Source organism: Antedon bifida, chromosome 5 (assembly GCF_963402885.1).
Source record: "Antedon bifida chromosome 5, ecAntBifi1.1, whole genome shotgun sequence".
Classification (NCBI taxonomy): domain Eukaryota; kingdom Metazoa; phylum Echinodermata; class Crinoidea; order Comatulida; family Antedonidae; genus Antedon; species Antedon bifida.
Window position 1 is genome coordinate 435,311 of NC_136230.1, and position 17,726 is coordinate 453,036.

Consider the following 17,726-nt stretch of genomic DNA (forward strand, 5'->3'; position numbering starts at 1 on the left):
TTCTTGTGTTTGATTTTGTTTAGTTCGTTGTTGTCATCCTTTCTTGTTTGTTCTCACCCTGACGATTTCGCCATCCTTAGTTGTTTTCGATGGCAAGCAGATTTCAATTCCATGTTCATCTTTCAAGAGCCAAGTCACTCTGAATTACCTGTTGTATCTCTAAAGGTTGGATCTACTGCTCTTTTTCCATTTTTGATCTGCATCTTTTAAACAAGGATCACGGTATACTAACAAGACCGTGATGGAACTTGTAAAAAAAGATAAATATAGGCCTGCTCTTTACTGACATTTGCCTGAGGTTGCTCAATTATCCTACGGGTTAATACAACATATTAACCAAAACTATAACACACCTTATTAATAACAACAACTAGCTAAAAATAAAAATGTTCAATGGTTGTAGTAAATTCTAAAGTGTTTCTTTAAACTACTAATTTCTGAAAGGTGAGGTTGTAAAGTTATTTTAACTTTGTATGTGATTATTATTTTACCCTTTTCAAAAACTAAAATGAATACAGCGTTGTCGGTATAACAATGGTAATGGCTACTCATTGTTAATCATATTACCACACTAACTAGAATAATAAAAATGAATCAATATAATTTTCTTGTAAAATAATCGAGAAAACGTTTCCGAGCATTGTAAACAATCTTTGTGATCACGAACAATGGCTGGTGACAAAAGGATAAACTCAAAACGTTCGTTCAATTTAGATTTTTTTCACCAAATATAGAAAAGTTAATAATATTGACCTACTTACCGGTCAAATCATAATAAATATTCATTTCACCGTTTAAACAGTTAGTACAAATTATAAACTTTGTTCAGAATCAATCCTATACGATAAAATATCTACAATAATGACGTCATGGTACGCGTGTTTTACGCATACGATTAACGCGTGGGGTAATTAGAAAAAGATAAAGGGTTTGAAATAGCCAACAAGGGAGTGGATCTTAATCAAATGTTGGCAAGGCCATATCAATTGTGATACAATTTTACTTTAATTTATTTTGATACACAAATGCACAAGAAAAGACCAATGTGAAGGTATACGACTAGACTAGCACCTTAAAACAACATTGTGGATAGAGAAATGATAACAAAAATACAATGTTAGAAAAAATATGTATAAATTACTATATTTATATGAAAATTTATATAATAGAAATAAAAGTGGGATGAACCCACATAAGATAAAACAACATTGTACAAAGGTAGGCTCATCGTGCTGCTTCGTCGGTTTCTCAAATAATATGAAAACGAAAGTTATCAGAATACTTAAATAAAACTATTTTATTGAAAATTGATTTATTTTGAATTTCAACAACTTTATGACAAACACCACTTAACTTGTATTTCATTGACGTCAATCCATTCAATTTGTTATGAAACTTTACAATGTGACGTAACAGTATTCATCTAGCACAATTGTCAGTGGTATCACAGAAACATTATGGCGCGCGCGCGTTCGAATGATCATAACAATATTAAGACGCTGTATCTATAATTTTACTGACGACATCTTGATTAGAAAGCACTTACCGAAGTATTTTATTTTTTCGCTACAATAAACCGATATTTCGATTGTTTAATCAATAACATGTAATCCATGGCGTATAAATTACTAATAATTTATATTTTTAATTATTTATTTATGTTAATCATATCAGGGAAGAGTGAAATTAAGAGTGAAAATTAAGAGTAAAATTGTAATTTTACTCTTCCCTGATATGATTAACATTATACTGAACTACACGAGGTAATAATAGACAATTGTGGACAAAATATAATATCTTGATTACTCTATGCTTAAGATAACTAAATGCATAAGAATAAATTAATAAAATATATGTATTGAAAAAATAAACAATATATCGACTTATTGTCATCAGAAATAGCATGTGTCAAGCAATCAAATTCCAGAAATATAAACACACATTATGTTTTCTTTGGAAAACATATGGAAATGTTTGGAAAAATGATGTACATGGAAATATGATAAATGAAAATAAAATTCAAGAAACGGACGTTGTTTCAAGAATTCATTTCGCTAATTATATAACACTACATTCAAGCCAGTAAATTTGCAGAATTTGTGAAATTGAATATTTCAATTGCATAATTTTTAACTAAAACAGTCCAACATTTGTATACAGTATGTTTGTTGCTTCAGTACGTCTGACATATTTCATTTAGTGCATAATTAAAATTTTCATACTATTACTATTATGTAGTTTGTTATACTGTGATATTTTACAACATAAACATTATGCTATGTTGTGGTATAGTATTTTTCTTTTTCCACGTTTGGTGGTTCAAACCAAACAGAGACATGAAATCATGATTTCACTTGGGATTATTCGGAAGAGATATGAGAAAGACAGAATGAGACTAAGAATAACAGTTCTCTTCTTGGATAATTTTGAACTTCTTTTTTTCAAAGATTAAAATGTGTAAGTAAGCAACATCTGAGAGCCATAAAGCTACTTAAACTGTTTACACTTCGGTATGAAGAGGCTAAAGGACCACGTACAAACAGTAATGATAGTTATTATAAGTAATATTAATATAAGATACTACAGAACTGATGGTTTTTTCTACTAAAACTTCTGGTTGATTCCCATGCATTTACATCAATATATACAAAAATCAGGATACGGTCAGAGGCTTTTTAATGAGAAGGACATAATGGTATGCGTTGGTGTCTAAAGAGTAAGAACTAAAGTATCAATTAGTATTAGTTATTATTTTTACTAAGAAAGGCGATGAATTTTTAACTAAATTGGCGCGTAACCGACTCAAGCAACCAAAAACATCTGCTGAGTTTCCGCGTGTAGACGTCATCGCGTTCAACAATGTATTGTTGTCAAAGAGTCATGAATCTGAACATAAAGTGAGAATAGCTTGACAGGCTTAAATAAAGTACTGATTCCAAGTCAGACAGGAAATCTTTTATACTTTCAAAAAGTTGTTTGGTTATTGTAAGCGTTATAAGGGACAGATTATGCCAAGATTGAAGCAGCTAGCAATTGTTATCTCTCAAACCTAGCTGTTAGATGAATCTCAAATATAATTGACATTTATAAATAAATCAACCACTATTAAAGGATGAACCTAAACACCTGGATACACTTCTGTTTATTCACTGAACTGTCGTCGGAATAAAACATATTAATTATAAAAATAGGGTTATTTTATTTAATAGTTAAAGAACACAGATTTTGCCTATATATTAACCTAATAGGCCTATCTCATTTAGAATGAGTTAGCGGTTTAAAAAAAAACCTAAAATACGTTAAAATATATTTATTTCAATCAAAAATCCACAACAGACATATTTCCGAAACTCGAAGACAGCATTCCGCTAGGCGGTTGGTTTTACTTTCTTGAAAACGACGTTTCAAAACTGCGCATGCGTCATAACTATTGTCTGAAATGTTTATTGCAGAGTGGTTTATGCCACACTAATTATGTTACTAATTATGTTACTAATTATACGTTACAAGCAAATTATCTTGATGTAAAATCAGGGAATTACAATTACATTTAACCAATTTTAGAATCTAATAACTACATCCATAACCCCCGCACGAGTAATGAAAAATATACATATTAGGCCTAGAATAATGTATTTCTACTCGGATCGGTAAGTAATTCAACTAGTTCTTTTCATTATAATGATAATTAAATTATTATACTAATGGTACAGTTATTAAAGTAACTGCTGCGATTGAATTTCGAACTGCTATCTTGAGCAAAATGATAAAAGGATGAATACATAAAATTCGTCTCAAGGCGAACTTAAAACTGCTGTGGAATTTCATAAATTAATAATAAATTGTTTGGAATTACCTTTACAAATTCTAATTCACTTCCCTCGTAAAAGAAACACTAATGAAAGAACAATAGACAGTACATCGTGACATAGATTTCAAACTATAACAGATACTATACATCTCAAACTAACGTAATAGCACGTACAGACTTTGACGAAACATCTAAATAGTTTTGATAAAAGACCACAGAGGATTAAAATTAGGAAATTAATGCTGACATGTGTTGATGACGTAGCTAAATAGTACACTTTCAAGACTGTAATCAAAGGTATTTAATCTCGTAAACTATTATTTCAAAGCTATTTATCACACTTATTATAACTCCATCTACTCTAAATATTTTAACAATTAAAGAGTTCAATTTAACACTGTTTACGATCAAGCCTATAATATTAAAATGGACTTGTTGAAGACATATTCTCTCTGTCATGCAACGAATCGTAAAAGTAAAACAGTGAGAATGAAGCAATCAATCAGACTTGGAAGGTCAATTATAGTACCATGTGCCATGCTAAAAATAAGTAATATTAATATCTCATTATCAGGACTAAATTAATGTCGAAATATTAAAGTCTACGGTAGCGTGTATCATTGCTTTCAGGAATGTCGGTGAATAAGAGAAACGATATAATAGTATTTTACCGAATTAACCAAATTCAGATAATATATATCTACATTTTGATGTCATCAGTAGGCAAAAATACACAAGCCACAGAATTACTGACTTTATTAATACATAATTTGATTATGCCCCACGTATGCCAATTTAGAAACATGAAATCATCTCGAAGCCGACAAACTAAACAAAAACCTCAGCAAACAAACCGGTAAGTTACAATACAATATATCTAAGATATTATTGAAGCTGACAAAATCGTATTCATAGTGTGTTCTACTTGTTTTCTCTGCCGTTTAATTTCACATATTTATTCGATTGATTTGTATAAGGTCAATTCGATTGATTTGTATAAGGTCAATTTGATTGATCAGAATCGATTGGCAATACTGTTGGTACATAATGTTGCGAAACTCCTGATGGTGAACCGAGTGTTGTTTTATCATGATTGGAGTTTGTGTTTTACCTACCATGGTTACTTGTAGTAAACACAATAAAAGAACACATTTTTTAATTTAATTCTTGATGGGCTGAATTATTGTTATATATGTCTTGATTCTTAACCCAGACATTGTATTGCTTCATTTCATTTCATTATCCGTGTATGCATGGTGATATTTATGTACAACTATTTTGAAATTACTTAATCGTTGACTGAAAAGTGTAAATTGTTTTAAAAGGTGAATGATGGGGGAAAATGAATTGGATCATTATTGCAACAACAAAAAGCTAATAGGATGGAACCTTTTGATATGTACATCTTTTGATATCGTTTGTTAACCAGTAAACCATTTTAAAGCATGAGCACATCTGGACCTAAAACTGTTGAAAATAAAGTTAATTAAACTACTGATGAATCTGGAATGTTTTAATGTGAGTATATATAAAAAAGAATATCTGAGCAAAATCCACAAGTAGGCCTAATGCTTTTCAACTCAACTTAATTTAAGTAAAAATGGTTTTTATGTCGATATTATAATGAACGGAAGAGTTGCAGCAATGTTCTTAAATGTTACTAATAACGTTATATTATCAGAATAGCTACATTTTAGTGTTAAGTGTCAAAAACGTCACTGTTTTACGCCATAAATTATTACATTATTATATTCTAAGAGGTGTAAATGTTCCAACAATTATTTGCACGACTATAAAATAATTTTATATCTGTCATCAGAGTATTAAAGAAAACTATACAACCTCTCAAAGTACAATTATTACGTCATCAAAATGTGATCAGTATCGTTAACGTACGTAACTGCAAAAGGAGGATTTACGAGTGCTATTCCCAAGGCGACCGGGTGTGAACTGTTGTGATGATAAAAGGATGGTGTCACACGACTGAAGTTATCAGAACAAACATATTTGAAGACGATAAATCTAAAAAGCTGAACACAATTTCAAGCAATTTTTAAAAAATCACACAAAAGATAAACTTTACATAGCTTATAATTATTTTCTATTTCAACTAAGAACCAGGAAGCTACAAAAAGTCGCTCGACTTTTTGACATAACAGATTTTTTATAAGATACCAGATAACCAGGTTACCAGATAATTATTAATATAGCTTCCAAATGCCTCCGTCCTCTTGAATATAACTGCCTAAAGGAGCGGCGCGAAAAAAGATAATATAAATAATATAAGTACATATTTTGACATTCTAAAGTGTTATAATAACAATGTTAATCTGTAAAGTACAGAACAATTAATATCTTGCATTAACTTTATAAAATCAATAAAAGGAATATATAATGAAAGACAATTAGTTTGGTGCCACCATGTGCGTCGACTTAATATTATGTATGGATATGTAAGATAATGTATAGTTACGTATATTAGTTCATTGCATTTACTTATGTTGTTTAACTGGTAGAAAATGATGAAGATGAAATAGTTTGATTGCATCTTCAATTACTCATTAATTATTGAATAGGTGATAATTATGACAAGATTCAATGGGGTGACCTTTTTCATTCGTTAATTCGGAGTGTCAAAGTTCAAACATGCACGTTCTTTTTTTTTCTTTATCATTTGTTCGTTCATTCGTCATTATTTTGGTTCGTTAACCATTCATCCATCTAATCTGACAAATTACTGATATCAGATCGATCCACATCATCTATTCTCCTTCGTTCACATTCAAAATCATTAATCATTTTTATCACACATTTTTTTAAATGTGATTTTTTAAATCTATAAAATTACCCTCTTTAATGCAATCCCTATCCTTTACTTGTACTTTGGTAATCGCTCTATAACTTTACAATTCTCTAACCATAACAGTAATATTATATTTAAATGTATCTATTCAAATCAAATAATGTTGTTTACGCTGCTGAATGGAAATTAAGTGTTATACAATACATCAGTTGTGGGCATCTTAATGCCCGCATCCCTCAAGGGAAGCATCATAATCGTGCATTAAACAGGTTCTTCAAAACCGACACAATTAAATTCCTTTGTCGTGTCTCGCAAGAAACATAAAATTACATCGTTTAGTACCATGACCGGGCCATAGCATACTTTAGAATTACATTTAGAACAAACAGACATGAGTTTGATACATTATTCTAGATTGTGTTAACCATTCTAATATTGATTTGTCTATCTCCCATGGTGGGTGGTATATATTTGAACTGAGCAGCAATTATTAATTGGTGTTTTCGCGCCCACACCCGCGTATCCTGTCGTACGCCCGCGTATCCCCGTCGTACGCCCGCGTATTCCCGCCGTACGCCCGTGTATTCCCGTCGTACGCCCGCGTATTCCCGTCGTACGCCCGCGTATCCCCGTCGTATGGACCGAAGCTCGTGTAACCCTATCGTACGCCCACGTAGGCCTACTCCATCGTATGCAACATTTTGGAAAACAGTAATTTCATTGCTGCTTCTAGAACTATGAGTTATCAAGCATGTCCTATGCGGTTATTCACAAAATATTAATTAATAATTTCAAATAAAAAGTGTCATAACAGCAAAGTGTTGTCCATCATAGTGTTCAGGTGTTATCAGTTGATTAACCTATTGTTAACAATCGAACATAATCTGTGTGCATTTTCATTAATCTAAAATAAACTCTTATACAGTCCCCGCAGTTTTTGTCATAACCGAAATTTCGTATATTCTGTAGAAAATTCTAATTAAAATAATATCGGGATCAACATTTAAAATATATTTTCCTTATAAATTTTAAACCATGTAATTTTAATGTTACTTTATTAGTTGTTCACTAAAAAATATATATGTTATTATTTACCTTAAAAACCGTAATTTAATGATAGAATATAATAGTCAACCGGAAGCTCATTTAGTCTGTCAGACAAAGGTTTTTTTTGTGTTACATTTAACCTTTATTTTGTCAATTATAAGTGAAACCATTATTTTTGTTTATTTTTTTCTGCGTGAAATAACGTTTATTAAAAACCACACATTTATTCCAATTAAGTTTGATTTCTTTTATCTTTATTTTCCATGTTTTTTTCTTCAATTAAGGCTGGTGGACCGACTTTTAGCAGAAGTGTAGCTGAATGAATATGTTTAACTTGAAAACACACATGCGTTGCTCTCCACTAAGGTTTTGCTCGTTTTATATTTTGAATTAAAGCTATTAAATAAAAGAATAAATAATGTTTTCAAGACGTATTGTTTGGCAATGCTATACTTCGTCTGCATCGGATGTACACGTCTTGAACAAACCTGATTGACATACTCTTACTTTACTTTAACAGTAAGACGTATCTATAGTCAATACTTATCATGTATCGTAGATTATATCTGACCAACAAATTTTATAGATTTGATGAATAGGCTATCCATTAGCCGTCCACTTATCCCCACTTAAAAGTACCGTGATCAAAAATAAATTTACTTTGACGGTGCGATGGTTAATTTAACTAAATGCTCCATTAACCAGCCCGGGCCTATCGTTATTTGTTTCACTAATTTCCCTAATTTTTCATGTCATGTTTATAGGTTACAATTATTACTTCTTAAAAACACGTATTGATGCAAAAGTATGAGTGCGCGATTGGTGGATCTCTTAGCAACCTATAACTTATTGACATACGCAGTTTGATTGCTAGAACACATCCCATTCATGATTAGATTTTGTTTCGTGTTAATTGCCGTTTGATCGATGTTGATCAGCACTGCGATATGCGTCGGCGAATCTTTGTTAGTGACGACATTCGAACAGCTCAATCAACTGTAAATAGCATTTAGCTTACACTGTTTGCTATCTAGAACATTGTTTTCCAATACTGTTTTCTCTGTGTGAATACAGGGCGAAAAACTTAACGGTAGTTTCACACAAGAGCAATTCAATACATATTTGTATTCATAATATCACCTCACAAACTACAATTTATATATCCGCCGACTGCTAGATACACCCTTTAATAAATAATCTCAGAGATCGTTAACAATTATATTGATGAAAGCTAAAAGGTTTTAAGTCACGAGGTACTTTAGTTAACTACGTATAGTTTATCTTTAGGCCTACTATTCGACGCAATTTCTATTTAGGCCTTGTACTATCTTTGCGTAAAAATGAATAAAAAAAAATAAATAAATCAGCATTTATACGCACACGTCAAAATATAACGTCATATAACGTCAATCTCGGGTTCTTTCATATTTCACATTGACGGCATAGGTAAAGAAATCATAATTATGTTAAGAATCTTTCCAAAACAAATATTGAGACCTACTTACACAAAGATCACTTTATAAATTGTAAAATAAAACATTCCAGATTTCACATTTATCTCAATGGCTGACCCACCCCTAAGTGACGTCAGAAAACGACTGAAATCATAACAAATGTGCTAACAGCCGATAAAACTATGTTTTTAAATATGACATATTGCCTCATATGCTTTTAATCAGGCATGGTTTTTTATTTATTTCTGTCATAAAATCTCGTAAAACCCATCTCTTTTTCCCCAAAAGCAACTAACTCGAAATCATACTCATTATCAATATCCTAAAGAGACGACTGCGATGGATAAAGTAGACACATTTGAAAAAAATCATTAAAGTAGTAATACATAGGCCCTATTTTATTGTTCATATTATCATGGTATGCTATAATCGTTTAGTGAATGCTGGATAACCAATATTAATAAGTATAATGATTATCATCAATTTATAAAACGCTAGGGGCTATAGTAAAGCTTTTTATAGAACACAAGAACTTAATTGTCTTTTACTTGTTTAACAAAACTTGAATCGTTAAAAACTCGAATAAAAAATGATAAACAATTTTTAAGCTAGCTAAATAACGTGTAGCACCACGCTCTGCTAAAACTCGATATAACTACATCATCATTACTTTCATTCCTTTTCCATATCATCACAATTTTCAACATAATTTCCTTTTCTCTCTCCCAAGTTGTTGTAACTTTGCTGATTATCTTCTACAAAAATAAACATAACATTGCATGCAATTCAATACGTTCTGGGAGAATCAGAAAATATAATAAATCATTGAAATGAAATGAATCATATTTTCCTATATCGATTTTCTGTAACGTTTCATTTCACTGTTTAGGCTATGTTAAATTGTTCAATTCAAAGCTCCATCCATTTGAAATGACGTCATAAATTGGTAATCCGGAATAGATAGGGCATATTTATGTCAAGATTCTCTGAAGAAACACCTACAGTACTATGTAATATCATGACGTCAAAACTCATTTAAAAGATTACATTAATTTAAACGAAATGAACTATAGTCAAATAAAAAAAAAAAAAAATTGCCTTGAATATATTACCGTAATCCTTTCTAAATTTGCATTTATAATTCGGAATATGGTTATCAGCAATCATAATTTTAACTTTTCTGGAATTTCACAAGGAAAAAACAAAAGTCGACGCGCGCGTACAAATACTGATAAAGTACATACTGTATATGCGCGCGTTTTAACGTTTTGTAACAGTTATAACTGTAAGTGGTCTTATATATACTATATACTACGTCAGACTTTTCAGTAACAAAAATGCTAATTAATTTGAAAAAAGAGCATGATGAATTACCGTACTCAAAAATTGAATATCAAACCAGGCATAAGTTCAATCGCAAATGAATTACAATATAATAAGTACATATTAAGTAGAGATTGATAAACTACGTATCGATGTGTTATGATGTAACACATATAAGAATTCGAAATAAATAAACCATTTACTTCGAAGGAGAAAATGATAAATCATTACTTGTAAATAGTTTAACGTTTAAATGTTACCTAGGGCAGAGTGTATTCATGTTTTGATAAATAAGGGGAAACGTCTATCGATTGACATTATAATATAAAAATACGACGGCTAGGTGTTTGAATGTCTGGCGATGTCTAGTTCCGGTACAAGCGTTACGAACTCGATCAGTGGCAATGCCGACGGGCAGGAAATAAAGGTAACATTTCTCAACATTTAACACGTCAAACGGGTCAAGCTAGTTTCAAGTTGTTATTGAAACAATATGTAGAAGATAATTATACCACACAACAATCATATCAAAACATAACCAAAAGATTTAGAAGATACAAAAAGATAATCAAATTATTTAGCTCACTATAATAATTATAAATAATATAATGATAAATAAAAACACTTATTGATATGCTTACTTATAAGTTTCATCTTGCATCATCAAGATACAGTAGTCTAAACTTATGTGACTTATCATGAAAAGACAAAACGACGAACTAAACCATGTTTGAAAGAAGAGAGAAGTTGGGTAACGTAACTGTTAGAGACATGAAAATATCGGATCGGATTTAAACAAGACAGACAGATGACATTACGATGTCTTTGACTAATTGCAGAGAAATGAAAGAAAATAAATCTTGCAAACATCCAAGACTGAATCAAACAAGCCAACGGACTAAACTTTGATGCACATGAACCGCCTACTCTGAAGTGTAAATTCTACTCAAAGGCGCAGAATCCACTTAGGCCTAAAACGTAAAATTTAAACTATACAACTTTTATTGCAAATCGTCGTTTTGTTTTAAATAAATGCATGACGTGGATCAGGAACACGATATCTTATCAAAAAGGTCATTTAAAAAAAGACACACTTTCTAATTATCTTCAATCTTGAAATAGATTTTGTTTTACATTTGATCAATTATTATTGGATCCTTAAAAGCCTCTATTCACTTGAGATATCATAAACCAGATTGATTGCTCACGTTATGTTAGGCTATCTATTCTGCATAAATTGTCATTATTCAATTACGCACGCGCGCGCGCATTTGGTGTACAGTCACGCCACAATAACGGACACGCGCGTACAAACGTTGATACATTTTTGTACACGATTTTCTCTCTTCGCGGTGTCAATATACAATTACTGCAGTACTCGGTCGCATTAAAAACTAAAGAAACAGTAATTTCATTCTACGGTATATAATAAATGAATATTACAATATTGAATTTATTCATCATGAAATGCGGTCAATCACATTGAAATACGGAAATTTAACTTAAACAACTGTCGGAAAAAAGTATTTAAACAAGATAGATTTGATTCGACCTACAGAATTATTTTATCTTCTATTTTTCATGATACATCAATTTCACCATATATTTGACAAATACTTTCGATTGTCTGATTATGTGATCGTTATTTTGTTATGTTATCAATGCATCTTCTTTATATATACCCGAGGCTATAACAGTGTGGGTTTCAATTATGATAGTTTGTACAATAGAATACATAAAGGATACTCACAAATTACGTCTGTCGTCAACCGGTAAGGGAAGGTTATGTATTGCAACTTCCGAACGCTTTTCTACGTGCCAATTACCCATCCATTACGTTTTATTATCTTCAACGTTTTTACAAGGTTTATCAAGTTAACACCTAAAGGTATTATACAACATAAAATAGGAAAAAGAAAATAAACCATCGGGGCATTTAGAAAAATTCTATTATCAAGTGTTTATAATTTTCATCCTACGCTACATGTTTTTCAACCACCTTTTTTATTTCCCTGATCAAACCCTGTCTCTATAGATACAATTGTATATACGTGTTTTGCTTCAAATGTTTATTATATTGGTCAATATGTTTGATGCAAATATAATACTAATTTACTGGAATTGAACCATCTAAGATTATAATGAGAAATACAGTGTGATTATCTCATAGGCCTACTTGTTATGGACATGTGGTGTCCTTTATTTTTACGACGCGCCACGCCATTACGCAGCAATTGCGCGCGTGTGAAAAATGAGCGCATTTCATTATGAGAATGCGCAAATGATGTTCGACTCGATAGCCGCGTAGTCTATCGGTTCGTCGTCGTGAAAATGTCGAAAGGTCAATACAACGAAACTTTATATCATTATCCATTGGAAATATCTTTTCAAAAACAAAAACCGATATGAAATCAACAAGTTTTGTCAATAACATACGGTTGCTTTCAATGATTAAAGTTAATTACGAAAGTGTTTTTTTTTAAAGTTACGATATTTTATGCTTCGAATGTGACGTTTCATTATTTTCGTTCTGGAAATAATAAGTACTTGGATCTTGCAATATTGCAGAATTTATCTAAATACATTAACGTGATAGAAATAGATAATTGTTCGGGAAAACAAGCTTTAAACGAGAGGACACGTATGCGAATCATAGTGTTAGAATACCAAAACCAGTCACTTGTCGCCAATCTTGAATAGAATACCGTACTTTTCTTTATTTAAAGTATTTAATTACTAGAAACATTCTTCTTGCTACTAACTAAATATTGTGTATTCTATTATTGTTTAGCAAAGAATTAAATTAATCGGGACAATGGACTGTTGCTTCATTAAAATAAATCATTCAAATGGGAACAGAGTGAAATCAGATTGGTCAATTAACATCTCCTCAGAATGAGAGCACTGCACTTTATAATTGTGGTCATTGAAAGACCTGCTTTCATGTAAATCATACAGCTAGTTGGCTGCTCATAGTTTGCTATTCTATTTTGTGGCTTCCCCGTGTAGGCCTATACATATTATATTCGGAAGAAAACTACAAACATTCAAGTAGACAAACAAAATCGAAATCAGCAATATTTTCATAATTTAAACATTATACTGCATTAATATTCTAGATTATTATTCTAAAAGGTACTGTATTCTACGACAAGTGATTTGGCTTGCCCCTGTCACGTGACTTGAAGCTGAAGACATATAAATCTCTTCAAATTGAGTAGGCTTTGTGACCAATAGGAATGGTAATCCGTTGTCTTCTGTTAAATTGGCTAATTCAATTTCTTGGTTTGTTAACCGAGTTATTCCCAAAACGGCAATATCTTTAATTAGACTCACTTACAGCCGTCTCCTCCTGCTGACAAAACAATGTTACTAAATAACTTCTGTGAATACAAAATGAGGTTCCAAGAAATTGATTCCAAATTATTTATTTCTTCTTGTATATAATGTATAAACATACATAATTAGGCATCATTCAAGAAATATTGAAGCTACTTTCAAGACGAGCTGACTTTAACAATCTATGTCAACCACAACAGTGTTATTGTAAAAGTAGTAGTAGTGTCATGTAAACTAGATCTATCGGCGATGAAAGCAATAAAAAGTTGTTATTTTTGTGAAATACTTGTCTTTTCTTAAAATCGTAATAAATCAACAGAAATATTCTGCATCAACCGTTCGCATCTTTGTTCCCATAACAGTATTTTCCCCCGATTTTTTAACTTTCCTTCTAAACATTAGTTTTAAACATCAAAAGAAAGGCTGTCTGTGGTACGGTGTAACCATCCTCGCCTTATACAAACATGTAACTTCAGTTTAAAAGTCTCCACTATTCAAGCACTGAACGGCCGAAAACAAAAACAGTGATACATAAAACAACACAATAACATAAAAAAGGCATGGGGAATTGTAGGCCAACACCAAATTACTTATTTTTATTATAACTGTGATGGCTTCTATTGCCGTATATAAATATGCCTTATTTACGCACAAACTAAACAAGATACAATGTAAGTTCACTTTCTATCTTCTATCTTTATTCAATATCCATCCTCCCACACGTTTCTTTCCCATATCCCATAATAGTCTTGCCATGAACCTTCTGACTTTTGCCCAATTTATAATTGTGGCACTACAATAATTTTCAATCAATTCAGCTAATAATGCACATGAGAAATGTCTTATCATCCTCAAGTTTAATTGGAAACTGGGGAAATTCGGATTAAGGATTAAGATCACCACAACAGGAGGACATAATCTTTTCGAATAGTGTACAGAGTTCTTTAACGTGAACTGAGGAGAAAAATACATTGATTAGCTTCTCCATTCTTGTCGAGTTCGCCGTTACTAACTATTCCTTTAAATGGCTATAAATCAATGTATTCACCTTTGGTAATTGACCAAATATCACATATTCACATAAAAAAGAAATCTTAATCGCACTCATTAGCACGATTAAGCCCAGCACATTAAACGTCTCCTAAAACATATCAAAAGGTATATATAAAACGATAAAAGTGAATCACATGATTTTGTTATGTTTAGTAGGTAAAATAAGCTAAATACTAAACTAAAAAAAAATACAAGAAAAGACATCGTTATGGTCCTATAAGTACGTTTGCTAGTTTCGCTATCACTTAATGTAAACATCGATTTGAATACAATACTTGAGTACAACACAGAAACATGTACATCATGCATTTTCATGGAAATATAAAACAGGTTTCCATAGAAACGATTGCAATGATGCACCATTTTGTTTAATCTAACTATTACAAAAACTGCTAATTGTCTGGAGCTCCCAGATGGGATAAACTTAAACGATATGTTTCACTTCTGTGTCACTTTGAAAAGGATGAAACGAGCCCGTGGCGGTAGCACACGTTCTCATTCTTTTCTCAAGTGACACTCACAAAAATCATATTCATCTTCAGTCATTAAAGTTTCATAAAAGCGATCTATACTCGGGCTTTTAACGTCAAGCAATGCTAAAACATATTTCTTGGTAAGTAAAGCAAGAGAAGGCTTTTAAGTTGAGAATCGTAAAATTGCATGATGTAAACGATGCTTCTTATCTGTGGCAGTCGATTAGGTAAAGTTGAAATATGATAAGCCTGATCGTATAGAAATCACATCATACCTACAACGGTAGAAAGTAATTCAGCTCTTTACAAATCACAGTTGTCGAACAAAACCGGAAGGAAAACGAATCATTGCCGAACGGTCCCGAAGCCAGGATAAGTCATATACCTAATAACACAGTTACTATTTATACCCAGGAATCAAGTAATTGACTGAAAAGACAAATTTGCAGGTTGGACGCAGTCCAAACAAAATGATAATGATACACTCCAAGTGCCAAAGTAACTTGAATAATGGAGCCGAAATAAAGTTCCGACGAATGAGTCGAAGAAAACCGAGTTAAATGAAAGTCACAATCCCTAGAAATGTGCATTATTATTGCAGCCGATTTAAAGAGTCGGAAGAAACAGACGTATATATTATAGATAGAGCAGTAAAGAAAGCTAAATTGTGCAGCCGAAAAGGTCCGAGATACAGTTCCGAACGAAATCGAATCGTCAGAAATACAAGGGATATTGCCGAAGTTGAATCAAAGCCGAAGCAAGTAACGCGGCAAAGCAAGTTCAATATAGGACTCAAATAAAAATGTAATCAAGAAGCCGAGTCAGGAACAAATAAAACCAAAGTGTATATAGGCCTAATAATTGTGCTAATCGAATCAGTATATCATCATCCAAAAAAACATGTTTAATCATGCAAACGTAAACAATAATATTAATACACGGTAAACACTGTACACAGGTAGTCTAAATATTGATTCCCACTAGAGAACTCAATACAAGGACGCACTACGCAACGCAATAAAATGACGCACATTCGCGCGCAATGCAAGTCATTGATTGGTTAAATCACTTTACGCGTGCATCCTTATGTTGAGTGCCAGTGGGAGTCAAGTTTAAATCATGTAAAAATGTTTTTAAAAATTGTTAACAATGATTGATTGTTGAATGTTAACATTAAAACATGAAAAGGTAAACTAAAAGCATTTCTAAACGAGACATCAAATCGTTACATCATTAGAAAAATATTTAGTTTTATTGTTTAATGCAGTCTCGTTAAAATAGTCGTATAAATTGCTTTACAATGGTTCTCTATCGACTAATCAACCTATATAGTGAAACAGTGCCGCTTTAGCTTGTATTGTTTAAATACATGTAATAAAAATGACAGCAAAGCTACAACATATATTAATCTCTATTGTCTGTGAATGGCGAGAATTACTTTTGTTCAAAATTCAGAAATGTTTAAGATAGGAATGGTATTTAGTGCCTGTTTTTACAAGCCAAATGGGGCAAAACCGTAGAAGCGCAATGTGGAGAATATGCAAATGAGCGCAGTGACGAATATTCGGAGAGGAAATACTTGCAAAGTTTAAAATTATTTTTTCCAGAAAAGATTATTACTCGAAGTAATACGAAATGTCAGGGCGGTCAATAGTCGATTGGTCAAGTAGTATTTTACAATAGGTGGTCGACATCTTGTGATTACGGACAGAGAAAATTAATTTGAGCGACAAACTTCAGTGACATGGACTGTAAGCTTACGTATCTCATTTAGATCTAAAGCTTTTGAATTCTAACAAACGCATATAAGTAATACGTATAATAAAATAACCCATCATCACTTGATAAATTGAATTTTAAGACTGAACTGTTGTTGATCTCGACTGACCATCATGTAGTATAACTTGTATCGAATTTGAGAGGGCGACATTCAAGTTGTTTGGACCAATGAATGTCAAACATTAATACAACATATACCTTGCAAATGCTTAATTTTTAAGGATATAACGTTAGTGGCGGGTTATTATCATCATGTTACGCAGTATGAACTTTATAGAATCAATGCAGTATTACAACTGCACAATTTTCATAAACAAATGTTTAAAATCAACTGAATTTAATCGCCCTCTCTCTTGAAGAAATAACTTCAGAACACAGAGTGAGATGAAAAAATGATGCGATGTTAAATCAATCAAAGCGACTTGTGTTACCTCATTAGTGAAAGTACCATTAATCAAAACTACAAACAAATTGAATTTTCCAAAATCACTTTCTTCGACATTTCCGTTAAACGCGAGTCAAATCGCAGTCTAGCTGTTTTATCGACGCCTTTATACACAAAAGCGAACAACCTTGGCATTTTGTTGGGAAAAACGAGTATTAATAAAGTTAGATTAAAATCACAGTTCGCCCGTTGGTGTTAT